General features: G+C 40.1%; 1 long non-coding RNA gene across 1 annotated transcript; it reads right to left on the bottom strand.

Annotated features, from left to right (window-relative positions):
• Window positions 1–3,878: 3,878 nt before the first annotated feature.
• Window positions 3,879–16,617, bottom strand: LOC104831254. Its single transcript, XR_774286.1, has 3 exons — window positions 16,544–16,617; window positions 4,369–4,547; window positions 3,879–4,167 (listed from the first exon to the last, which is right to left on the bottom strand). It is a non-coding gene; the product is annotated as an uncharacterized LOC104831254 (long non-coding RNA).
• Window positions 16,618–26,552: the final 9,935 nt, after the last annotated feature.

The following is a 26,552-nucleotide window of genomic DNA, read 5'->3' as shown; positions in this document are numbered from 1 at the left end:
ACAGAATTTTTTTTTTCCCAGAATCACACAAATGCATAAACACTTCATCTACAATATCTACATGTTTAGCTGCAAGGGACTGCTGTAATTACTTTAGCCGTGGATCATGCCATGAAGTACTGGTCTCAGCCACTGTCCTCACATCGTTGAAATTAAGATATATTGAGACATTTTTTATTATGGTCTACAGGGATCCTGTACAAACAGCTTTCAAAAATGCAATGCCACAAGAATAATACTGATCTTAGCCCATCCAACGTGTATAAATATACAGCATCCACAACAAACCAAAACAAGCTATTTCACTGCTTAAAGGCCTAATGATGCTAGATGGAGAAGGCAAGAAAGGGATGGTAGGTGGGCAAAGAATTACTGACATACAGAAGCAGGTCCGTTTTCTGGGGAAAAATTGTGCCAGGGATAGAAAATACATGACAGAAAGCACAAAGTTGTAGGCAGGGAACAGATATGAAGCTGGTAAACTAGTACAGGAAGGTGACATGGCAGTGAGGGCAACATCTGTAAGGCCCTGAAGGTGAGGCTGGGAAGATTTCATGTGATGCAGCTAAACAGGAAGCCAATGAGTGGCATAAAGGTAAAGCAAAACTACCACTGGATCACTTAATCTACTGTCATGTCAAGTCTCTATGCAATTCACAGCTTACAGATTTACCAGCTAATGCATTCCTCACGGCAAACTTCTAACTGAGCCAACTGCGCAGAAAGTTTTCAGTTTGGCTCCAGCGAGAACGCTGTTTTGTTCACAGCACGGAGCAGTGCGGGAGGAGAGGACTCTTGTTTTCTGTCATTGCCGTTGTATGACGTTCAGCACACTGATGGTGGCATCCTTACTGAAACGCACCATGATTTGTGCAACCCTATGAAGGACCCAGATGCAGAAGCAACACCATGGTTACACTCTCCGGATAACAGAGACCTGGTCCGTTGTGGTCATGAGCAACTTTGCCATTGGGGAGAGGAAAGAGGACTGTGCCGGTTGCTTTGCTCCAACTATATTGCTTCCCAGCCTATTTATAGTGTAATTTTAACAGCCATGGAGGACACGTTACTTGGCTGCCCAACTTGGGGTACACAACTAGCAATGAAGGAGGGGGATGAACAGCAGAGGTAATGGAAATCATAACACGTAGGCTACAAGATCATAAGAAGTCTCTTGCATAACTCAGTGCAGCAAACAGGGGTAGAGAAGGTGAGTTTTGGGGTTCAGAGTACAATCTGGAGTTTGTCTCACCCAACTAAATGCAAATAAACTCCTCAGGGAGAAGTGGAGCTGTTCTGCATTTATGCCAAAAATAAACAAGAACAGTCTCTCATCCGACATGATAACTACTTCTTCTGATGATTTCTTTTGGCTTGTTTCTTTCTCACCCCACAAAATGCTGTGTAATGGGCAAATGAACATGGAGTTCTCTTGCAATAAATTGGATGAGGGAACAGAGGGAAATCAATTTCTTTATGATGGCTCCTACTAAGAACAAAACCAGAATGCCTAACGAGTGCTGGAATGATAGATGGAGTTTGAGGACAAAGTCTATTATTACATTATGTTAAACTAAAACAGCTTTGTTGACTTCAATACATTTATTCCAAATTTTGTACAGATAGAGACTGTGACTGGAATACATACAGTCTACAAAGTTGTGGAGCAGGTTCTGGAAACTGGAGGGGGTTCTGCTTCTTCTGACAGTTAGAACTAAATGGGGTCAACTACCAATTATACAACACATAGGGAAAAAAAAAATCTAACCTTGCTAGCAAAGGATATGCCAGATGAATTAATAGGAAATTTCTCTAATTTATGGGGTTTAAAAAAGAAATCCTTACCTGGGCTGGAACTAAAGAGAGAGAAATGAAACTTTACAAGGACATTAAATAAATCATTTTAAAATAGCAAAACATGCTCTTTCCCATAACATGCAGGTGACCAGCAGAAGTCATGTGTGTAAGAAGATATGCTCTAGCTCAGAGTTTAATTGGAAATTAAAATTAATGTCATATACAATAATTAGAACGGGTGTTTTCAAACCTTTTTTAAACATTTCCCTTTGAAGCAATAGTTTGCTTACCCTGTTTTATACTCTTTGCACCTATTAAACCAAAAACATATATACAGAAATACATGATTATGAATAAATCCAGGCTCCTACTTCCAGCAATTTATAAGGTTTGAGGTGGACCGTCCAGTGGGATCATCCATCCCTCACCAGACAGCCTACCTCAAACCTTATAAATCACTGGACTATGATAATAATTTATCAGAGGTACATTAAAGGCAGAAATTAGCACCTGCATTAATGCCTAATCAGGGCTTTTAAGGAATCTTCCCATTGCCATACAGTGTTGCCCCCCTTGGCAAATCTGAAGATAGGCACCAGAACAGAAAGTGCTCTTATCTGGAGCACTGATTCCTACAATGCCGTGAAAGAGCACTGTTCAACTAATGAACTCCTTTTGTAAGAGAACATCTTTCATATCAATGCTAAAAAAAGCATATCAATACTTAAAAATTCAGGTGACATCCACAGACATTAGGATGGAGCATGTGAGTCACATCAGGAAGTTACCATTTCTGGGACATTCCTCACGGTGCATTTTTGAGAGCAGATAAGGATGATTGGGTTCCTCAGTTTGCCATGGCTGGGAGATAGTGATGTTTCTGGTCTGCAGACAGCAGAGGAGGAAATGAGATACTGCTGCTGCCAGTGGCGCGTTGAAGCAAGAGAGGTTCCATGTTCAGACTACAAATGTCTTTGTGGAGTGGACTTTGCAGAACTCCACTAGCAGTGCAGCTGAAGATAGCATTCCTCACATGCATTAGCGTCTAGTAACAGGGCATCCTCCAAAGCACTTATTCTTACATCTTTATTCCTGACAAGGAATAAAAGCAAGTCTTTATCCCTGATATTCCTGATCCCTTTATTCTGATTCCTCATGTCTGTATTGTATCCTACAGGGCAATATCAGAGGAATGGTGGAGCATATCAAAACACGTGTGTGTGTTTATTTGTTCATTTATTTTACATGTTTACAAACCCAGGACCTTGGAAAAGTGACTTAGAAAGAGAACGTCTGCCTGCAGGCATATGGACCCTGAGGGCTACAGATGACTGCAAAATTTTTCTGAATTACAAATTTTTTACTTAATTTTGAAATTGAAATGTCAGTCTTCCAAAAATTTTTCTTTTTTTAATATCCAAATGTTAAAAAAACTACTTCTGCTTATTTTATACCTACTCACATGTTTAGCTGTTATAAAGGGGGTTCTAAAATCTCCTGCTAACTGTTCACCAGTAGTTGTGGTTTCCAGTGACACCTCCTGTGCCAGTCCCCTCCTGAGTAAAAAGGGAGAAATCTCACACTATGAACCAAACATTCATGACTAATTTTCCCATCCAGAGGCTCAAAGTCAAAACCCAGTTTTGTGAAGCATGTAAACCCACACTTAATTTTAAGCTCTGTTCTTAGAGCACGCATTTAAGGTTAAAAATTTTGCTGAATGGAGATTGCCGTAAGTGCATCTTCAGTGCTCTGCTGAATCAAGTCACAAATGCTGATTAAGTTGGAAAGCTAATTCTTATCACAAGGAAGTTGAATACAATCTTAGAAGACATCTACTTTTTAAGGTCAGAGTCTAAGCTCTGATATACACTTTATATCTGTAACATCTCAGAAAATGTATAAACACATCTGACAAACTGGGATGCACGTCTGTTGGCCACTCCCGGTTACTAGACAGGCTATCAGATTTGCATCACGCACATATGTGTGTTTCCTGGCTCCCCTCAGTATGTGACCTACTTGAGCTTCCTATGTGGAAGGTTATGGTTTAAGAAGCAAAGTTCATGAATCATCCTCTTTATACACCCTGCCCACAGACAGTGTGCTTGCATATGTAACCTCCTATGGACCATTTCATGCTTGCAGTCATTGCAGCAGACATTTTGAAATAGTTTGCACATGCCAACACCTACCTGAAGGTAAAACCATGCCATTAGAATAAATTCAGGACATTCCCTTTGTCAGCTACAGAATACAAAAAATTCTCCTGTGGTTTTACCTCGGTGCAATACCCATTGGCTTAACGAGCGAGCAAACCATGGCAAGGCTGGATTCAAGATTTGCAGGGAGGCATTCAACATATCAGCCCTGCAATAGGAAAAAATATTCATCAGCTTTGCAGGAGACCTTTGTTTGTAGCACAAAGCCTCCTAGATCACTGAACAAGTCTACCCTATCACCTACTGCATACATGTAAAATACACGCTGCCTCCTGTCCTCTGAGCACAGTTTGAGGACCAAAATCACCTCTCCTGTAAACCCCGACTGAGCAGTGAAACCCGTTATTACCTCACTCCTCGCTCAGCCTCCTTGGAGAGCAGTGTTCAGGTTTCTTTTCTCCATGGTACTACATCAGTCACTATTACCAGCCTTCAGCCTTTGCTGGATCTGTTACACATCATTCTGTAAATATGTTCACAAAAATTACTTTCCAGCCCAGGTCAGGATTCGATGCGTATCAAGAAGACCTATAAAAGGAATAGAGCCATCAGACGTCACGTCATTCTGAAACAACCCCGAAAAAACAAGTCGGCTTTTTGGAGGAGACAATAGGCTTTGAACTTGGTAATTACCAGCTATTCCTGATGACTGTACATAGGAAAAGCCACAACCCCCACTGCTCATGGAGGCTGCAGATGTAAACCCTTCATTATTGCTTCTGCTATATAAATGTTCTTTTGCTTTCCCATGTATTTAACCTTTATGATGGCAAAGAAATTCAATGTTTAAATTAGCTTTAATTATGTTTTTTCCTCAACTGTTGCAACAAGATCCCTTGAGTGACATCTTTATTTGTGTAAAAGGCAGAAGAGTTTGCAAAAATGAGTTTTAAAACACTACTTCTGGCCCACAAAAGTATTTCTCTCACAGGGCACAACAGACAAAGAAAGGAGACAAAATGTTGGCCTAGAAAAAAACCTAAGATGGAAAGAGTTTTCAGGAATCCAGTTAAAAAAAAGTGTTATAAAGATTACAGATGGCACTTCAGCCTGAGAGGACTACACGACTTGGGCAGACCCTTTCAAGGCTATCTATCTAAATTGACTAGTGTCCACAACAACATAAGATTCATAAGGCACAAAGCCATCTTTACTCCTCTCCCACATAATGTGCTTTTTGAGGTGCATTAGATTTTACGTGTAAAATGACTGTATACTTCAAGACACTTAAGCACGCTAATCTTTGGAAAACAGAAGCCCAAATACTTTTAAAAGTCTGGCCCAATATCAGGTGGAAACCTGGTCAGATTCAAGAAATTGGTAAAAGCAATTTCAGTCACTTCTTTCTTCTCTCTGTTCACCATCAATATATCCTTTTCATATATTGGTCTAATTTAGGCTGCAAGCTCTACTGAGCAGGGAATATGTCTTTACATTTATAGAGTGCCCCATAAATTTATGGCACTAGATGTGTTTTTATAACAATAAGTTAGAAAAAAAATCAATTATTTCAGTGAAATGATACTTTCCTCATGCTAGCAATTGATATTTACGCCTCCAGCAATAGCTGATGCTGGCTATATCAATATCAGAGCCTCAGAAAGATCCTGGAAGTTGTGCTCATGTGTTTCTGTAGTGTTTGCATTTTGGACTCTTGGAAAGTAATAAAGCACTGCAATACAAGATGTCTCTTGGCTCCTTGCTGACATAAAGGCACTCTGCTTATCAGTGAATTAAAGGCAACTTCTTACATTCACATAGCTAAATGATTACTGATGTAAGACCATTACATCAAATGACTAGGATACACATAAGTGCAATGCACTCAGCTTTTGTTTCATTATAAATTTCTTTGAACACTGATATAACTGCTGTACCTCCCTTTATGTAGGCCTTTTGTCCTCTCAGCTTTTTTAAGTGCTTCTCTGGCCCACGTTGCAGGACACAGCGTGGTTTCAGGCATATATTTTGCTCTAGTGGTATGCATGCAAAATGAATGCAAAATATGCAGCCAAGATAAGCCCTGGCAGATCTGTAAAGCAGAGCGGAAGAAATCATTTTGTTCGTTACCTTTAAAATCTCTTCCATTTGATAATTATACAACCAATAGAGGGAGAAAAGCACTTTTCTTTGGCAGAAGTGTGTATTTTCCTGTAATCGTGCAGAACTTTCCAGGATGCCTACTCTTTATTTGAATCCTTAGGAATTAAGTGTTTTATCTACCCATTTCCACAGGACAAGGCCACTAGATAATGAGACCCATAAACCTTTATAGTTAAGGAAAAACACGGATAACATAGAAACAGGCAGAGCCTTTGCTGGCATAAAAGGACACCTCTAGCTAGTTAACAGGAATAGCCAATGCATTCCTGATCATAAGCGCAATGATTTTAACAGCTGGTCTCACAAAATAGATCCCATAATTAATACATTTGAAACAAACTTGAGTTGCTAGATTAGGGCACTCTGTTCAAGCAGTGGGAGCATTCGTTAAATTGAGCATCAGATATCCATTGTCTGAACATGGTCCTGATAGTCGCATTGTAAAGCTGATTTTCTAATATTCTTGGGATGCAATGTACTGCATTTTTTTCATCATTTCCTCTACATGTAAACTGATCTCCTGCGTTGAAGCAGTACTATTTAAAACAAAAGGGTTTGATTTATAGCCAGTCCCCAGCCTCATAAATCACACCTGCAGTGTGGTGCTCTGAGCTCCCTGTGTTCTGCCAGCATTTACCTTTTATAAATGATTTGGGTTTACCTCCCATTGTGATGGAGCCTAATACAATTGCATTCTTCTCTCCCAGCATTCACTCTTGCTGTTGCTCATTATTCCCACTGGGAATTCAGACCTAGTTTTGCAAGCTTGTCGGGGGGGAGGGGATTGATCATGGTGTGGTTTTTTTAAATTAAGGAATGTTGAATTAAAAATTTATGTTCGCATTCTGTAGCTTTTTCTATCGCTAGACATACTATGCAGTGGACTTTTTTCCTCCCCATTGACTATGCTTATATTTAAGCTCCCATTTGCTAAGCTAATGATTTGGAACTTAAGGACAGCAGCTTAAAGTGTCCAATATACAGAGTATTTGACTTTCGGAGTAACCCAGGTATGCACATCAGCCATTCTACAAACTGCATATGGAGCTTAAATTCTCATTTAAGAAAACAAAAACAAACAAACAAAAAAAAAATAATGACTTGCGTCCCCCAAGAGACTAAGTGCAAGGATTTTTTTTTAACTCTCAAAATCCATTGAAGTGTCCAAAAGATGTTTATATAATATTTTACAATTGTGTCTCAAGTTCTCAACCATATAACAGTTCTAGCTGGTTAAGCACAGTTCAGACAGAGATAACAAGACTTGCTCCTTAGAGCTGACAGCCTTAAGTCCTGATTCAGGGAATTACTCCTAAGTCATGGCACCATTTAACTGAGATTGATGGGATTTGTGCAAGTACTTTGATTTCTTCTGTACCAAAACAATTAATGATTTAATTTGTTCAATTAATGACCATCATCACTGCCATTTTTACTGTTAAAGAACAACAAAGAATTAATTGTAGTTTGAGATTGGTAAAAGCCACAAAATCTAAGTTACATTTCTGTCACAAATACTCAATACAGCTTAGATTCAGTTTTGGAGTCCAGTCTTCCAAGCATTTAAAATGGACTCTGTTATTTGATGAGATGGTTGCAAAATTTAGACTTGAGATTTGGAAGGCTGCAATGCGTGTCAACGGAGATCAGGCTCAGACCTAAGTAGTTGGAAAAAAATATTTCTGAAATGAATCGTAGTTATTCAGACAAGCTACTCCCTTTCCAACATAACTCACAGGTGGACTGGAATAAGTGGACCTGTTCCAGTTCAATGAAGGATTAAGCTAAACACTTCTATTTTCAAAGTAGATTAAGTGAAACAAGAAGACATTTTGATTCCTGAATTAGAACTGTCCACACGTGCACTTATGCAGGAAGAGCTTTTGCACTTTAAATGCAAACCTTACTTTCATCCAAATTAACTTTCAGATGAAGGCAGCAAGCCTTGAATTATTGTGTCCATTGTTTGAAAATTCATAGAAAAGTATTTGAATGAAAAGTAGGCTTCTCAAGTTCGTAGTGTGGGCATAAAGATAATCAGTTGTAACGGTTCTTGCTAGGTAATGACTAGCCTGATTTTTAGAACCTGTTTTGAATTTATAGTGACTGATTGTGTAAAAACTAGTGATTCCAATAAGTGCTTCCAAAAAAGAATTTAGTGAATTCAAACATTCTGAACAACTGTTTTAACTCTCCAGCAGTTCAAAACTAGACTTTATTGTGAGAGAAAAAAAAAAAAAGACTCATAATTACTGAGAAGCAAACACCTAATCTTTAATGCCAATATTTGTTACCTCAAGTTTAAATTTCTTGGATTTGTAACCCAAATATGACGGAGCCATGAGAAGAGATGGTAACTCTGCAAATATTGTCCATCTGATATTTTATCTTATCACAGGACAAGGTACCAAATCACTGCACGAACATCCTCCCTCATTGCAGTTATTGTTTGATCCACAGGTTAGTTTTACCATTGGTTTTAACCGCAGTAGAGTGCAATTATGCAAATCCTGGTACATATGCATAAGGTTAAATTACATCTTGCTGTGTAGCCTTGTGCTGCCACAAAAGCAACCCTGCAAAGCATGTAACTCCATGCACTGTTACAAGTCCTCTATTACGATTTGTTTTATGAAGTATCTTCATATATTCAGCCTCTCATGAAAAGTAGTCCAGGATTATAAGCTTCATTCTGAAGTATCTTCACATGCAACCATGTCCACTGAAATATTAGAGAGTTTTATTGCAGGTTTGGGCCAGCAGTATTTCAAGTCCTTTTTATTCAATGGCATGTGAGGCAGCATAGTCATGACATATAACATATCCTTATACATTCATTTCAAATAACCCTAAAATTCCAATGTTTCTTCCTGAAGGCAATGTCTTTATACAAGGTCCTATCAAAAATAAACCTGCAATAAAAAATGTTTATGTAAAAAAAGAGATTTTTAGTTGAAAGCATAAAGCCTGCTCCTCCATCAAAGTAGTCATTTGGGTTAACGTTGAAGCTTGATTTAAATATTAGCAAATGTGCAAGATTTATTGTTGTCTTTACACAAAGCAAAAGGGCATTAAATGTGCCCCAATGTCTTCAATGAATTAAATTCATTTCAGTAAATGTAGATATGTTTCAGCTAATGGCTTTGTTTATAATGTGAAGCAGCAATTATAAGCTATATCTGGAACACTGATAAACTCATCCAATCACCTCTCAGAAACTGGCATGACCAATTTAAAGGGGACTACTAAACTTATGCCTGCTAAATTTCCATTTGCATGCACAACTGCAGTAGCTGGAAATGTCCAGTTTGATTTCCATACACAGCTTTGACTTCTTCACAGACAGTGCTAAAGACAGGTATCTAGAATTCTACTGGAAATTTGCCCCCTGTGACTCCTTACATGCTAGTATTCTTCACATGGTCCATCCAACTATTTTCTGAGTTCATATTTATATAATAAAAAGTCTTGCAATCCATTATGTGATTAGAATGGAAATGCCTGCCCCAAATGCTCCTGTAATAGATCTGATACTTTGAAAATACATTTAAATATCTAGACCTAGAAGAAGAGGACTGCTTATTTCCACTTCTGCAGCTCATTTACCCCTGGGAGAAATCAATAAAGAAAATTTAACCAAGAAACTTGCAAAATAAATATCTGATAGATCCATTAATATGCAATAATAATCAATAAGGAGGGCTTTCCTAGCATTAAATGACTAGCTGGAGGAACCATTAACTGTGAGAAATTTCCAATGCAGAGTGGAATGTGATCTTGAAAACACTTATGCACATTATCAGTCCTCATTCTTACAAAATAATACTGATTTGTGAGAGCCAGATTTACTCATTAAAGTAACATCCTGCCTGAGTACAAAAACATACCTATTGTTTCTTAGGTACATTAATAAAGTACTATTTTTAGACCATTTGTTAAAAAGTTCTGCAAATACTACTTACAAAATTATTTAAAAAGTAAAAAAAAAAGCAATTGTTTTCTTAAGAGCTTTAAATTTTTAAGTTGAGTTCTACGTTCCCATAGATACACTGCTTCAGTCCTATAATGGTCTTGCTTCAGCACAGTAAGCAATAGGGAAAGGGACTTACTCTGAACATTTCAATAGGCTTAGCACCTTCATTAGCTAAGTGTTCCTCCAGTGGACCCCAATGGGATACACCTTTTTTTTTTCCTTTTTCATTCTCAGAAAGAACTAATTCTTGTTCGTGGCCCCGCAGTTGATCTCAGGACAATAAATATGCAACTGTGTCATTTCTCCCCAATACACCCCAGGCACCTTTCTCTAGCTGGGTCACACAGTGTCAGGTGGTTGCAAACTACTTATCATCATCCCAGATCATTTGTACAACAGCAAGTATCATCACTGACCTCCCCCCTAGAAATGTGAAGTTTTTAGTTTATACACAGAACCCTGTTTTCTAGAAGAATTCTTAGAATGATGGAATGGTTATCAACACAAATAACTACCAAATGCCTCTGCTCCAAAAGAAATGAGTTATTCTCAGATGTCACATCAATCCCATCTTATCCAATTGTACATGTGAGGAATAATTCTCTGATGCTACAGGTTGTTCTGCTTTCTTGCTCTTTGATGAAGATGATCATTATGCTCCCTAGGATAGGTCTCAAAGACATTTTTAAGGAAAGTGCTTGACAAAGAGACAGCAATCTTGGAAGAAAAAGAGCCTATAAAGAAAAATAATTTTCTTTAGATGCAAAGGAGGCAGAGAAGGGTAATGTATTTCTCAAAAGGTCAGTAATGGAATACACAGCTTTTCATCCCTATGTCACCAGTTCAGATATAGCTGACGTTGCCAGTGATCAGAAGTGGTGAGTTTACAAATGCTGATAGGCTGCAAAACATCCAAGAGGCAGAGTGATTATCTACAGCAGCATCAGAGGTGGAAAGGAGGCAAAATAGGGTAAAATTAATGCTAGCTTTCAAAATAACATGAAAACACATCTCTAGACAGAATACAGTTAAGAGAAAGCCTGTCTTCATGGTGAGGTGGACTAGTGACCTAACAGCTGTTTTCTACAAGATGTTTTCAGATCTAACAGGACCATTGCTACACTCAGGTCAAATGAAAATTTCCCCCAGACTACCTTCTAGGATTGCTGCTGGTCTTTCAAACATTCATCAAAACTCCTCTATCATCATGTCCATAAAAAACCCAATCATCTATGCTTGCTAGGTTCAGAATGGCCAGCAAAGTAAATTATAAAGTTATTTTTTATTTAAAATATTATTGTCAAGTTCAGTATTTTAAAAATCATTACCACATTCACTATTTTTAAGGTATTCCAAGTGATGCTGAATGTCAATGACTGTAAAGCTAGCCTGTGCATCCTGTATCACCATCAACACCATTAGTTTGCTTTTACTGTCTTCTTTCAAGTTTCATGTAGCCTCTTCAGCCCTGGGGCTATGTTATCCTATCTACTAACTAGTACATTGGATTCTGATACTGCCTGGGCTTTCAGGACACTGCTGCAGAACAAATCACCATCACGATCAATATCTGGGGAGCCGTGACATTGCTAGATGTGAGCTTGGCTCAGTGACTCCATTAGCACCATCAATACACATCCAATGGCCATGTGAGCAGCTATGTGATGTAGTACTTGTCACTTCAGAAGAATCATTGACTGACTTAGTGCACAGACACAGAACTGACAATTAAATGAACTAACAGCTTCAATTTACTTGCCATGATCAATTCAAGCTACAGTGCAGTCATGCAGCGAAAAGTTAGGAACAGCATGAACAAGCCTGAACCACAGCTCCCATTTTGTGACACAGAGTCTCCCAATAGAGAGTTCTTCTGTCAAGGGCAAATAAGACATCTTAAAAATAATTTTTCATGGTTAATCTTAGAGGTGGTCTTTCAGACACAAGGAAAAAGATGTTGGCCAAGAAAACTATGCAACAATGAAATGGAACAGCTGCTGAGTGGGCTGCAGATCTTGTTTGCAGTGAGAAGGGAAACATCCTGCATCTAGAACGGAGTCTACTGAGTATCTGCATATAACCCATACCTGGGTCTGATTCTTTGCTGTCTCACATAATGGGTATTTAAATCTGTGCAAACACTGTGAAACACAGTCACTCTGAGCAGACTTTTACACCCACTTTGCAGCCCACAGAGCAGGACAGTGGAGAGCTGGTCCCCAGACCCAGCATAGGAGCTCCGTGCCATTATGTGCAGTAAAACCTACATTTACAGTATGTTTTTCCAGGCTCCTCCTTGTCCACTTTTTTTTCTTCATCCTGAATACAGGAATGGTTTATTTACTTTTCATATCTCTATCCTGTCTGAAAAAGGTACAGCACTCTTTAAAACTGATAAAACACTAAGTCACACTGAAGTGGTTTTGTGAAACTCATCCAAGTTCTTCAGTACAATTGACGTGGTTTCCTTTTAACATAGATTTGGCAGAGTTGAATAGACTCCCTGGAGACTCCACAGTTATTTTCAGTAGCGACAAGAGCCCATCCCAAACATAACTTTCAATCTGTTCATCCCTCCTTGAATACTAAGTAGAGCCTTTTCCTGTTATAATGTACTGAAACCAACCCTGTGTAACAAAAACACCTCCAGCACTCCAATACCACCTGAATTACTTTCTAAGATATGCATCCTAATGCCACAATTGCTCTCCTTATTAGATGTAGATCAGGCCAAAAGGACTGTGCAATGCCTTTTATCCAACCCTACCAGCATGGGAAGTTCCACTGGGAGATACACATTTGTGACAGGGGCAGCATATAGCACCTTGAAATTTAAAAGAAGCACTAATGAAGAGAGGATGCACCCAGAGGACAACAGAGATTTAATGCAGGCCAGAAAGTGTTGAGATTCCTCAAAAAAACACAATTAACTTTCATAATAAAGTGCCAACTTAGTAGTAGTTCTATGTAACAGTATCAATCAAAAGCAACAGAGAGAATTTACACCTTTTTTTTGGCCAGTGACTCATATTTTTAAAGGCAAGTAAGAGAATTCCCCATCATTGGTCTTTTAATCCATTTGTATAGATACAGGATCTCTGCAAATGCAATGCAGTATCAGTTTTGGCAAAGGCATGGTTATTATGGAAGCAGTAACTTTGATTTTCCCAGTAACTGTCTGCACATAATCTCACTAAAGTCTTACACTACAACAATAAAGCTTGGAGACTGTTTTCATGGTGTTCATATTATTTTTTCCGGGACTGCAAGATTATTCTAAAGAAAAGAAAACAATTAAGATGCATTGTTTGATTGTGATCACTCATTCAAACAAATGCATCATTTACAGAAAACATTCCTCTCACATTTCACATTCTCCAAGTTTATATAACAGTGTGCCCCCTCTTTCCAACAATTTGCATGCAAAGTCTGAAAAATTTCTCTCCTAGTAGGAAAAAAATCTTACCCACACACATGCTAGACACCTTTTAATGTCTTTTCAAAAGGAGATGGGTCTCAGGATAACATGCAAGACATGAAAGGCCCAAAGACTGCATACAATTCTCTTGTGAAACAAGAGACATGATGCTCCGACAGCGCAGCCAGCCTTTAAGCATTACTATATGTCTGCAATCCAACCTGTCTTCAGTCCCGCAGCACAGCTGCAGTCCCAGGGGGTGGTTTCCCGCAAGCCCATAATGCCAGGCTGGCTACTGGCTCTGACAGCCCTGGCACCAGCCCTTTCACAATTCCGCGCATCTCAGCCCCTCTTCAGAGTGCACGTATCCGAGTGCCGGTGCCCGGGGCTGATCAGCCGCAGTACCCGGCACGGAGGCACTGTGACAACAGTGCATACCTAGAATGTAAAAGGGGATCTGAAGAATAACTTACCCTGACAGATAACAGAGCCAATTAAAAACAGTGACAGGACATCTGCGCAGCTGTACAGAAATCTCTGACAAAGGAAGAGAAGTGCAGTGCTATCCTGCTATCTCTGCTCAGAAGAGAATTTCTACCGACTTTGCTGGGCATTGTATCAGTCGAAAAGTAGCAAAGACACAGAATTTTGTTGTCTTAAGAGATTTCTCAGTTGCATGACACATGCATTCAAAAGATAACAACTTCAGTTTCCTATTACTATGAATGCATTAAGCTATGTTTAATAACAAGCACAGCATCATAAATATCCCTGAAACCATTTTGTTTATCTTCTGGCATTGAATTTGATATGACTAGAAACACTTCAAAATTTGTTAAAATAATTTGTAAGCCAAATATTATCATCATGGAAGCTCACGCAAGTGCTTGTGCCTGTGTACTGGAAAAAATATGAATAGCACATTATATTTGGCATGATTAGTGGGTGGTAGTAAAACATTGTTGAACAGGTTGTAAGAACAATTTAGAGTGGTACCGAATGGTTATATTATTAAATTTCAACATATTGTTTAAGACAGCAAGTACATGGTCTTGTTCTACTCTTTAAATTATTATTTATACGGACTTAGCTGTCCTCTGTTAAATAATGTCATATAACCATTGACCCAAAAAAGCAATTGATCAGCTGAACAACATAGAAAGATTTAGCATCTGTATACAACGCAGCAGCCTTTTTGCAGTTCATGTACCTAAGATGAAGTACTATATAAAACCACCAGTGCCATTCAGCAAAATGTGTCTCCAAAGGAAATTAATTAGAATTACTTTAGCTGCCTTGTTCTAGGATTGCAGCCTAATGCCAAATTTTGCCAGGAAACCAGTCCTGATCTCTTCCTATTCCTATTGCTCGCTGGCGGCAGACAGGGGGTGCAGGGGCCTGGACACTTTATTTTGCATACATTATTGACTTCTCAGTTTACCATCAGTTTGACTTCACTGGGAGTCGTCACCAAAAAGAAGACAAGACTTGGTGTGTGACCAGCTCAAAAGACAGTTCATTCTCTGACTACTAAACATTATGCAGAATATTAAAAACCAACTTTCGTAAAACCCAACTGGTATAGGCTTTGTTGCAAACTGCTGAAGGGTGTACATTACCAGTATTTACACCACCAGCCATTTACTAGTGTTCACCCTACCTCCTATAGTCCTCACATGTCCTCCCTGGAGAGGCAGTCTCAATGCAGCAGTCCCTCCTGCACACTCAAAAGCTACACCACCAAGAATCCAAACAGTCCTCCCTCCTATCCTGTACTGAAGGAACTATTAATTTTTTTAACATGCCGCACAACCCACTGCTGACACCAAAAGCAACATTCCCAAGAACAAGATTGGGTAACAGATTTTGTTCAACGCTTTTAAGCCTTTGAACGACAAGATGTCAGCAGCCCTGATCAAGCAGTCATAGAATCACAGAGTCATAGAATGGTTGGGGTTGGAAAAGACCTCTGAAGGTCATCTGATCCAACCCCCCTGCTCAAGCAGGGTTACCTAAAGCAGGTTGCCCAGGATGATGTCCAGATGGCTTTTGAATATCTCCAAGGATGGAGACATCGCTGCCTCTCTGGGTAACCTATGCCAGTGTTTGAGCACCCTCACTGTGAAAAAGTTTTTCCTGATGGTCAGATGGCACCTCCTGTGTTCCAGTTTGTGCCTGTTTGAGTCCATAGCCTGGTAGAAAGATGACAGGGAACAACCAGCTGGGATACTAGGCACAGTGGCAAGGTAAGCAGGCATTGCTGTATGAGAAGACAGAAACTACTCCAAACCTTTCTATGCACAATTATAGGCTCCATACACATAGGGACCTGCTTTTCACTCTTTTAATGGTCCTGTCATGAGGTTTGTGATACAGCTTCTGTCACAAGCTCAACATGCACCCTTCATGCTCTCCTATCCCTATCAGAAGGTCAGCCTCCATCTCTGTAGTGATGGGCACGCTTAAATAAATTACAGTGAAACTTCTGCAAACCGTCATCTGAAAGGGCCAAAAAGCCTAATTTTGTTCATTATGGAAGCTTGGAGGCAGGATTTTGAAACTTTGTTCTGGTTTTTGGTTTTTTTTCTCTGGTAAAATATCAGTTTAATGTTTTCGGAAAGATTTTGCTTTTTTTTTTTTTTGTGGGCAAATCATCAAAGCCTATTAGTGTAATACTTGCTATCGTTCATTTACTGGAGAAAACTCGTTAAACACATGTCACTTCAAAACTGCATGACATAACATGAAATTGAAATGACCTTTATTTTGGCACACTACTGCACTGACTTAGAGTATTACTAAGACCCAAGCGTTGCCTGTTTATGAATGCCAGTCAGGCTACTAGTACAGCTCTAATGTGCTCAGAGATTGTGCAGCCTATGAGCAACTGTAACTAACTGCAAATAGTGAAGTAGCTGTGGGGGAAGATCCACAGCTTATCAGGAGGAAAAGCCACTACTTTGAGACAATAGATTAATTTATGTTGGAAATTTGACTAAATAGAAGTGGAAACTTTGACCAATTACTCACTTTTGTCAGATGCTGTTTCAGTGTTTGGCCTCCTGTCTTGCAATCCATGAACTTGCATCTTGGGTCTAGGTTACTTCTTCCCATACATATGGTTCTCACACCAAGTTTGTAAGAGTGACAGCTGAATGAGTCACAGTCATGCTTAACTTCAACCACAAAGGTGTCTAATTCTTAGGCTTAAAAATGCACATGACTGCATCATAAAAAGCCACAGGCTACAACACAGATCTTCAAAGCACTGCCACAGAGTGCACAGATGTGTATGTCAACCCTCTTGCACCCACCGTCCCACTTTCTGGACTCAGGATAGTCAAACAAGAGTCGGATTTCCACTCATTTCCTGAGGTTGCTCAACAGCTTTGGACAGCATCAGATGGATGCTGTGGATCACTAAGTTTCTGTCCCCTGGACCTTTTAACACACATTTAGCCGTCCCCCTGTCTCATCAGGGGACTCCTCCTGAAGAGGTGCCGAGCTCCAAGACAAAGACATGACTGATTCTTATATCTTTTCCAACAAGGGGCTCCATGGCTATAGCAAATGCAGCATTTTACTGTGTCCAACTGAGGTCCTTCTCCTGAGGCCTAACAACACAAAAGACATTTTGTAATAGCTCCCTTTGAAATCAAATTAGTAATGTTTCAAGGCATGACCCGTAAAGGGCTGCTGTCCAGAATCTACATGTGTTTGACAGATACATCTTCCACCTAACGGGCCTCTTGAAGAGTACAGATGGAATCAAGATGTGTGAACAGAGCTCCAAAAAGAGAGCCATGGGATATCAGGATACACAGCAAAGCACTCTATCTCAACAGATAAAAAGGAAACAATATCAGATTCAGATACAGTGTGAAATAGCTCACTCCAGCTGGTAGGACAGATTCTAACACCATTATATAGGTGAGATTATTGCAGAGGAAGATGCTATTCCATATGTGCAAAAGCTAGCAAAATACAGCCCAAAGTAACCATATAACCTTGTGCCAACTCCTTAAAAAGGTCATACAAAGTCACAAACTCCTTTCCACTTATGTCCATACACTGCAAAAGGCTAAAAGTTACTGTGGGCTGTAGCTCTGTATACCCAGGTACCTGATGGGTTGGACACTGGAGTCTTTTGAAAGCAGCTTATTTTTACCTAGCTAGCTAGCCATTTGTCAGCTGAAGGACTAAGCTTGGCAATTTATGCACAGTGTGTGTTTGGTTTCAAAGGGCTAATAAAGATCAGGGGACAACATTTCAGACATAAACATGTGGCACAGAAACTGTGGGTCTTGAGGGTAAAACAAAATGAATGGAAAAGTTAGAAAAGAAGATGAGTTTTCAAGTTTGCCATGATGCATTTGCTTATCTGCCAGAAAACTAACCACTCCATTGTCCTGCAGGGTGAATCTCTCTGGAGCAGGACTATGAAGATGAGAACCCCTCCCCGTAGTGTATGAAAATGAGAAAGCATTTGGTGGCTGGCCTTTCGAAACATCCAGAGGTCCCATTTGAATGTATAGAGAATTAATTTAAAGCAGGGCAACTTCCTAGTGCAGGCCAGGGCTCAGCTCCATAATACTTTTTCACATGAATTCACAGACAAGAAAAGAAAAATCACGCTAGTATATCAAAAACCCCTACAACAGCCAAATAAAATGAAACACCTGCTGGCAGGAACTCTACCAGCTACTACTTGTTGCCAGTGTCTCCCATCTGAAAAGGGGACATGACTAGAGATGAACTATGTGTATTTTATAAGATGAAACAGAGTACAAGGCAAGGCCCTAAAAACAGATAGGCTGTGCAATCTACTCTACAGACCAGCCACTTCTGAAAAGAAACCAGATACTTTAGGCTAGGACTAGGAGCCAAGGCTGAAACACCACAGAGAAATGCCTGTGATTGACAACGGCAGAATTCACTGATGGTATAACTCAACTTATATCAGACTCTCAGTGGCTCATTTCTTCAATGACCTTCAAGTTCTGCCTCTGCTAACAACAGGAACGGCAATCATTTCAGGAAACAGAACAAATTTCTGCCTTCTCACAAGAAGAACAGAGGAGCATGCAGTACTCTTACACAGTTCTGAGATAAGGTTATAGCCAGGATTTGGCCCAAGTTTATACATATCAAGATTTTCAGCTGCATTTGATTACTTTAAAATGCCATAAATCACTGACTAACACTCAAGATTTTCACATAATTTTTCCAGGAAGTTACTTTAGCGACCAGGGAACTGTCACAGTGATTACAGAACTATATGCAAGTGCCATCCTGATAAACCTGACATCCCCGTGAGACGTGTGCAATATGAGATTCAAACCCTGATATGAAGGACGAACCCAAACAAGGTGGGAATTCAGCTCACTCTCCATGTTCAGGCACATCTCCCTGCTTGGACTGCGAAGGTGGTCAGTTGTCGTATTGAGTTTGGTCATTAACAGCTGTTCCTCAGGACAGGAGTGAGAAAACCAGATCTCTACTACTAGAATTTGATGGTCAATGACTTTGCACATGAATCCTAGTGTGGCCACAGCTCTCTCTCTTGGATTATAAACCTAGTTAAACCTTTGATTAAGGAGTTAGTTAGTAAATGAATGGTAACCTGATCATTGTCATCTGTATCAGCAGCAGAGTTACACCCTCCCATTGTATCTGAGGCAGTAACTAGTGTTCTCCATGTGACTTGTAAATAACCTTGGCCCTGGAAACTGTGCTGTTGGAGTAGTGGGTAAGAGGAAGCTTTAAAAAAAAAAAAAAAGGCATTAAAACTAGGACTAAAGCCCAAAGGCAATGATCAGTCTGTCTCACAGACTGTCACTCAGGTTGAGCTGATACTTAAGCACCGAGTTCCCCCCTAGAGTGGTACCTCTTTCTTTTCAGTCTATCATGACATATTTACAGCTTTGTCTCTCAGCTGTCCCTACTGAGACTCCAGGGATCCACACTGGCCCGTCATGAATGTTATTTTTCTTGAGCTACTACTGCTTAGAGCCAATAGAAGATATTCAGCAAGGAATTAAGAGTCTGTGTTAATGTGATTTCTGTCATCCCCATATATCCTGGATTAGGTTAAACATATTCTTTCTCCCCTTTCCTGTTTCAGCACTGCTTCCAAATGTATATGGTATAGAAGTAAGCGTGCATTAGCTATATCTATACTAGAAAATTGAACAAGCCTGGGACTGCTCTTCAGGATTACAGCTACTGGTTGCAAATGGTTCCTATTCATACTACTTAACCTTCTTAGCCTCCAAAACAAGATGGTCAGGTACATATTCAGAACATGTCCCTGGTTGGAGTTAATCCCTGAACGGTGCCTGTAAATTATTTGGGAGAATCCTAGCTGGCCCAGGTCTAAAGCCTGCCAAGGACTCTTCTAACACTTTAAGTGTAGACAACACAGTGCCTGGGAATGTTTCCTCACAGTTTTTTCAATAGTATAGACATTGCTGTAGAGAACAGAAAAAGAAACTCAAAGTCATACAGAATCCAATGTCTAGTGGTTTAGTTTTACAGTTGTTTTCTTTTGTTTTCATTTAAACTCCTGGTCAAAACTGCCTTACAATCTACCAATATATCCTACTGGTTTACAAAACTATTCAATGCTCCTATGAAGACCTTGATTAGCTGTAAATGTATTATCAAACCTGAGTCATTATATTAGACACAGGAAACACTATGGGTAGGTAAATTATTCAATCACACCCATAAACGATAAAAATCTTTCAGACCAGAAGGGGTCTAACTGTCTTTCAGACCTCTATGGAGAAAGAGGAGAGACTGAGTCTCTCCTAAGGGGGTACCCAAACTGTATCATTCAGCAGATCTAAAACAGAAACTGAGTCATATTAGAGAGCAAGCAAGCATTTACAGGTCTCTACTCTAGAACAGAGTACCCCATCTCCTGTCTGAGTGTGACAGGTCCCACGCTAAGGTCACTGGTTACTGGGTTATTCAAGCATTCATTGTTGATGCAGAGTCAATCTGTTCCTGCTCAGTTATGCAGCTAGCCACATCAGCCCTCAGTTTCACTGTCCTTTCTCAAACAGACATCCAGACACAAGGACAGTGGTTTCAAATCCTTACAGAGTAGAAAAGCTCTCTGCTCAGAGACAAAAATCCCTATCTCTCCCTGGTATCATTACTTAGTAGCAATAACTCCAAGGTGTTGAGACCACATTTAGCTTTACGGAATAAAACATAACAAGCTGTCAAAATGTGCATAAATAAATTAGAGTCATTATTCCAGCTTAAGGTTCTGGGGACATAAACAATCCTCTTGAAGTTTGCTGTGACATATTTTGCAGCAGGAGCCAAGCATTAAAATTATGTCCTGTATACAGAGAGCTGTAAATGCATTCTGTCTTAGGGCCTGGCACTGTGGCGCAGAAACCAACAGGCCTGCTTTGGAATAGAAAATAAAGCAGTCCGGGGCCAATTCCCTGCCCCTGAGCACAGGTTTTATGGCACAGCCCACGTCCATATGGCTAAACTCTGTCCTTCTGCTCACTCCCCAAAGAGGAGTCCTCATCCATATCTGCCTGGCTCACACTGCTGCCCTAACCCATATCCAGACACCATTGCAGAGAGTGCTGGCTGGCGCAGGCAAAACCATGCAATGGAGCACGCTAAGAGTTAAACACCACAGGTCACTTCATGCCACTGCTCCTGGCCCTGTCCAGGTTACTAACACAGATACAGTCTGGGACTTCTGCTAGGATATTACCCTAAAACATGTTTACCTTTCCATCAGTGACTTCCAGTTGCATAATAAGAAATGCAGTAAGCAAGATCCAAAAAAGGCATGAGGAATGAAGACATACATAACATTTTTTGTGTTTAGAGACATAAAGGAGCTGTACCAAGTGAGACCACAGATCCGCCAGCACTAGCCAACGGCGCAAACTTTGGAAAAAGTATGAGATCAGGGTACGCGTGCAGTGATACTTCCTCAGTACACCCTCCTTTGTGACTTGGGGACTTCCTGAACCAAAAGTGGTATCTTCGTATTTAATAGCCCTCTTAGGATTCTTCTGAAAGAAAATGAACTCTGGATTTAAATGCTGCATAATTAAAAAGGCAATGAAAATAGGCTTTAACAATTTGAATTATAAACAAGGAGCAAATCTATTCATTCAGAAAATGCATTTTACATCAAAAGAACATCAAAACAAGGATGAACAAGAGTAGTGTCATTAAAAGACAGTATCAAGCTGAAAGCTACAATCTCTAAGAGCAAAATGGCACTGACATCCCCACAGAAGGCTTTTGCTTGGGCTCAGTGCACACAAAACAAAACCAAAACAAATTTCATAGCGTATTCAAGACAGAACCTGCTGTGACAGAAATCAAAACAAATGGCTAATAACTCAGCAGCAAAATGTAGGATTCTTCCTATTTTGCAACCAATTTTTATAGTAAAGTTTTTTCCTGATGTTTTCTGGTATGCCCCTTTAAGGTTTTGAAAAACCACCATAGCAGCTGTGTCTTTGGGTCCTGATGGGTACTTTTGAGCTACTTGCTAAATCCATATTAGGAGCTGAGGCAGCTGTGGCAGTATGAAGAACTGTTCCACTCCTGAGTGGGAAATTCCATGAGATAAAACATTCTTGCATTTTGTCCAGCAGAAATACTGTATTTCCACTGAAAATGCCATACTAATAAGCTCACTAGTGATGTCTTTTCTAGAAATAAATATGACAAAAAATTTCTGATGCTCTCTCTCTGTCTCCCCCTTCCCCCCACCCCTTCTTTCCTCCTTCTCTTCAAAGTGGGAGCAAGGTGGTAAAAACAAAGAGCTAAATGCATTTTTTTCCCCCTAATAATAAAAAAATGGATATTCCCTTACTTATCCCCTGATGTATCAAAAAAATACCATGGGAAAACCATTCTGCTTTCCAAAACTTGTTGTTTACCACAGAAAGGAAAGACTCCCTAGAAACACACCTAACACAGAAAGGCTCTTGCTTGCTCTGTGCTTACTCACAGCTCAGTCACAGTCACGCAGATGCAAGTTTTAACATCCATGATCTGACTCCTCTGAGACTTCCCCTCACCTCCATGTACTTTGTATACATGACACAAAAGCATTCCAATATTTTCATTTGGGAAATTAGGGAAAACCTACAGAAATTAATTTTGAGCAGATGATGGCACAATTCTGACTAGAACAGAAATCAAGAAGAATGCAAAGTCTTCAGCCAAACTTGGGAAGGAGGTATAAGGTGCTGCAACGCAGAATTCTCACATTCTATGTATCACCATCTGATATACATTAGAGGAATGCTGGTTATGTCATTTGTTTCTGTTCTGCCAAAAATATCTTCATGCAAAATGGTGACAGCAGTACTGCCAACCTCACAGGGATCCTGTGAGGACAATGAACTGCTTTGCGGTGTTCCTACACTGGGCAAATATTAGATGAAGGATTGAGGAGCCTAGCACCACCCTATGGCCTCCTCATATGTCAGAGAAGCATACAGGGCTCTTGGCATGCAAAGCAGCTCTATTCATTCTCACTTGTAAATACTGTTGTTATGGATTGTCAGCTACTCAAAAGAGCAAAACACAAGCCCAGAGTTTTGCCAGCAAAGGCCGTGAAGCAAAAGCAGTTGTGATCTAGCTGTGATCACTAGATACCAGCCAGGGCAACACAAGAAACACAATATCCAAAGACACACAGGAGTAGGATGGGATCAATTTATCAGCCAACAAACTCAACATAATTACCACTAGCTATAAACAAGCTGATTGCAGTACTATTTAAACCTAGTAAATTAGATTTCCTTTCACCAGGAGGAACAATCTGTGCTCTGGTGCTCTACTGTGGACTGACAGGAAGGTAGGGAACCATGCATGCCACTGGGGAGAGATCTGTGATCATTTTACCTAAACCAGCATTGATCTGGATTCCTCAGATCACTAATCACCTTCAGATTACAACACAACCACCATACCAATGCAAGACAAAAATGAACTGTTTACAGCTATATGTGTAAGATCAAATTAAATAGGGAAAGGGGAGGAGGGGAGTGCAGGACAAAAGAATCTAATAAAATCAGATCAGAATACATTTGGGTTGCAAAGCATTTAAGAAAAAAAATCCAGAAAAAAAATATGTTAAATGATCCTTCAAACTAACCAGTAACTCTAGTAAATCAGCCATACAGCAAGGGCTCAATGCTTTATAGGGAAGGGAAGTGTTTTTATGACGTGGAAACTATAGTAAGGGTAGCAGGTGACACAAGCCCCTCAAAAACATTGCATTTTCAAAGCAGTTTCAAACATCCTCTCAGAAGGAACAGTTTTATATGACAGTGTCCTCAGGCCTCTCACACCCCATCAGTGATGTCCATGTCTTGGAACATACATGGAAAAAACAGAGGCATCTCTACAAGGTATCCCTGGAAACAGGCTAATACACAGAAAAGGCAGCTTTACAGAAAGACACCGTGAGGTTCCCCATTTCTTTTCCCCTCAGCCTATGTTGTGCCAGGAGGAAGGGCAGACATAATAAATATGGGAATCCCCCAAAAAACTAAGAAAGGCTTTTCTGAAAATACTGTGTGTACAAGATTATAACCTACTCCTTTCCCCTCTGGTGGTTACAGTCCAGATTACATAGGCACACCTTATCACTGAAGACAGACAATTAAATATGTGAACGGCTGTCAAGAAAATGGTCTGTGTTCTTGTGAAACCATTTCACCATTCTTCCACAAACAGGAAAATATTTAGCAAGAGGTGTGCAAACTGGGCACAGATGCAAGAGTGTGATTGAAAGGTGGGTGTCTTCTGCTGAAAGCAGATCTAGACAGAAGGATTCAGCATGAAAAATATTTCCTTTGTCCTCCAGACTTAGAATTTTCTTCCTCTGGCCTGAAAATGTTCATTACTTTTATTCTGAAATTTCGAGTGTTTTCTGTTCACACTTCCAACAACAAATTGTCAATTGTGGTCCCATATTTACAATATTTCTCAGAAAAACCTATTGATCACAGCAAAATATTCCCCTGCTTGCTCACATAGACTAAAGCATTTGAGCCACTGGAAAATACAGCAGAGAATAAAACATTCAGTCGTTAAAACCCACTTACCCAGTTTCTCTCTAACAGCCCTTCAGAGCTTCAGTTCAGTGACATGAGAAACTCCCAAATCTGGAAAGTGGTCAGTCTGCAGAGAAAGTACTTTCCAATGGCTTTGATGTGTTCTGGTGAGACTCTACATTACTCCAGAAGCCCCAGGGTCGTACACTGTAGTAATATAAGGGTTGAAATTTGTCCTTATATTTTTGCACCACTAAATTCCTACATAATCCTCATTTTGAAGACTTAAGTGAGACTTAAGCAGTACATAGCCTCTTACCAGGTCTTCTTTGTGTTGGCACAAATTTCACCCAGGCAAGACAATATTTGCTCAGGTGCAGTACCTTGGGAGAGAGTTAATCCCTTTCATTTCTGACACAATAGTTATTATGTACAATAACTAATAAAAGCCACTCTCGAGATCGACAACCTACACATTTTCAATTTCCTCTCATATACTCTAGCCTTTCATAAGCTGCTTTGATCCTGCATAGGTGTCAATCTTTGTATGCATATAGGTCACAAGAAAGTTCATCTCATGTTAATAGCCCAGTCACCTTCGGATGCATTGATTTTAAGCAATTTCCATTTCCAAATTTCAATTTATCATCTTATTTCAGTCACTCCATTATTCTCAAAGACACCAAGCTACAGGGACCATGATTTTGCTTCAACTCCATATTAAAGAGGAAAAAAAGTCATGTCAAATATCAGAGCTTCCTTCTTGCCTGGCCAGTTGGAGACACACGTGCAGACTGTACCCTTCCCTGTCAAGGAAAAGGTGGGCCATCTGAGGCAGGGTTTACTGGAACTCCTAACCCAGCAGTAATATTCCTGAGACAGTGATCAGACAGAAATCAGACAAAATGTGGAATCGAATCACACAGGCTCAGGATGCCTTGTGAAATCTGCACCGAGGGCTCTGAATGTGGGGAAAGGCAGAGGGCTGCCTGACACAGGCACGCCTAGAAGAGCTCTAAGGCAGGGTGCTGCCTTGGGTTTCTGCATGGAGCACAACCCTCCCCTCTTCTCCCTCCAGCACCAGAGGCCGAGCACAGCCCTTCACAAGTGTACACGCTGGACGCTGCCACAACCTGGACCACCCCTCCCAAAGTAAGACGTCCCCCGTAGTTTTTCCCCTTTTTCCACACACCACCAGTAGCAGATTAATGCACCAAAAGTCCTGCCTTCTTTGCTGCTTCAAAGAGGGACAGATGCTGCCAGCAACAGCATGCAAGTCAAGAGGGACTGGACTTAGTCTTTTCTGGGAAGGCAAACCTTATAGAAATGTTTGTTTTCACTCTGCTGTTCGACATTCCGGCTAGTGGGAAGCTTCAGGAACTTGTTCCAATGGCTTGTTTCTCCTGCTCCCTCCCCTGGCAAACTGAAATCAATATTGTTAGGTTCTTTTAATTCCCTTAAAGACTCTCTCTCTCTCTCCCCCCCCCCTTTCTGACATCACACAAACTTTGCTTTGGACTCCAAAGTATTCATTTTTCACATTACTCATTTTAGGTGTCTGAAAAGCTTCTTACTCATCAGCCCGTAGAAGGAAGTGTTCCTTTTAAATTTTTTTTCTTTTTTAAGACAAATAAGAGATACATATCTCAGGAACAGAAATGAAGTCTCTTCTATGACATCGCAACAAGATGTCTATAAACCTGATTTGCAGCCCCCCCTTGGCACACACTTGCTGGCTTTGCTTCACACTCACTCAGAGCCCTTTATTTCTGTAGACACAGCAAAAAACTGTGCCAGTTGAGGAAATCTGGGGAGCCTTTTCATCCAGGTAAAGTAACTGCAGGGAATTGTAGTGCAGTTGAATTCATTTCTCACAGGCCACTGAACACTGTGCTGCACGTTAATGACTTTTGGTAGCCATGAGCTTAAGCTACACTCTTAACTAGAGCTTAAAAGCTGCACAGCCCAGTGTC

Source organism: Haliaeetus leucocephalus, unplaced genomic scaffold, assembly GCF_000737465.1.
Source record: "Haliaeetus leucocephalus isolate CR32 unplaced genomic scaffold, Haliaeetus_leucocephalus-4.0 Scaffold217, whole genome shotgun sequence".
NCBI classification, from domain to species: domain Eukaryota; kingdom Metazoa; phylum Chordata; class Aves; order Accipitriformes; family Accipitridae; genus Haliaeetus; species Haliaeetus leucocephalus.
The sequence above is the reverse complement of the archived record's forward strand: the minus strand, read 5'-3'. Positions and strand labels throughout refer to the sequence as shown.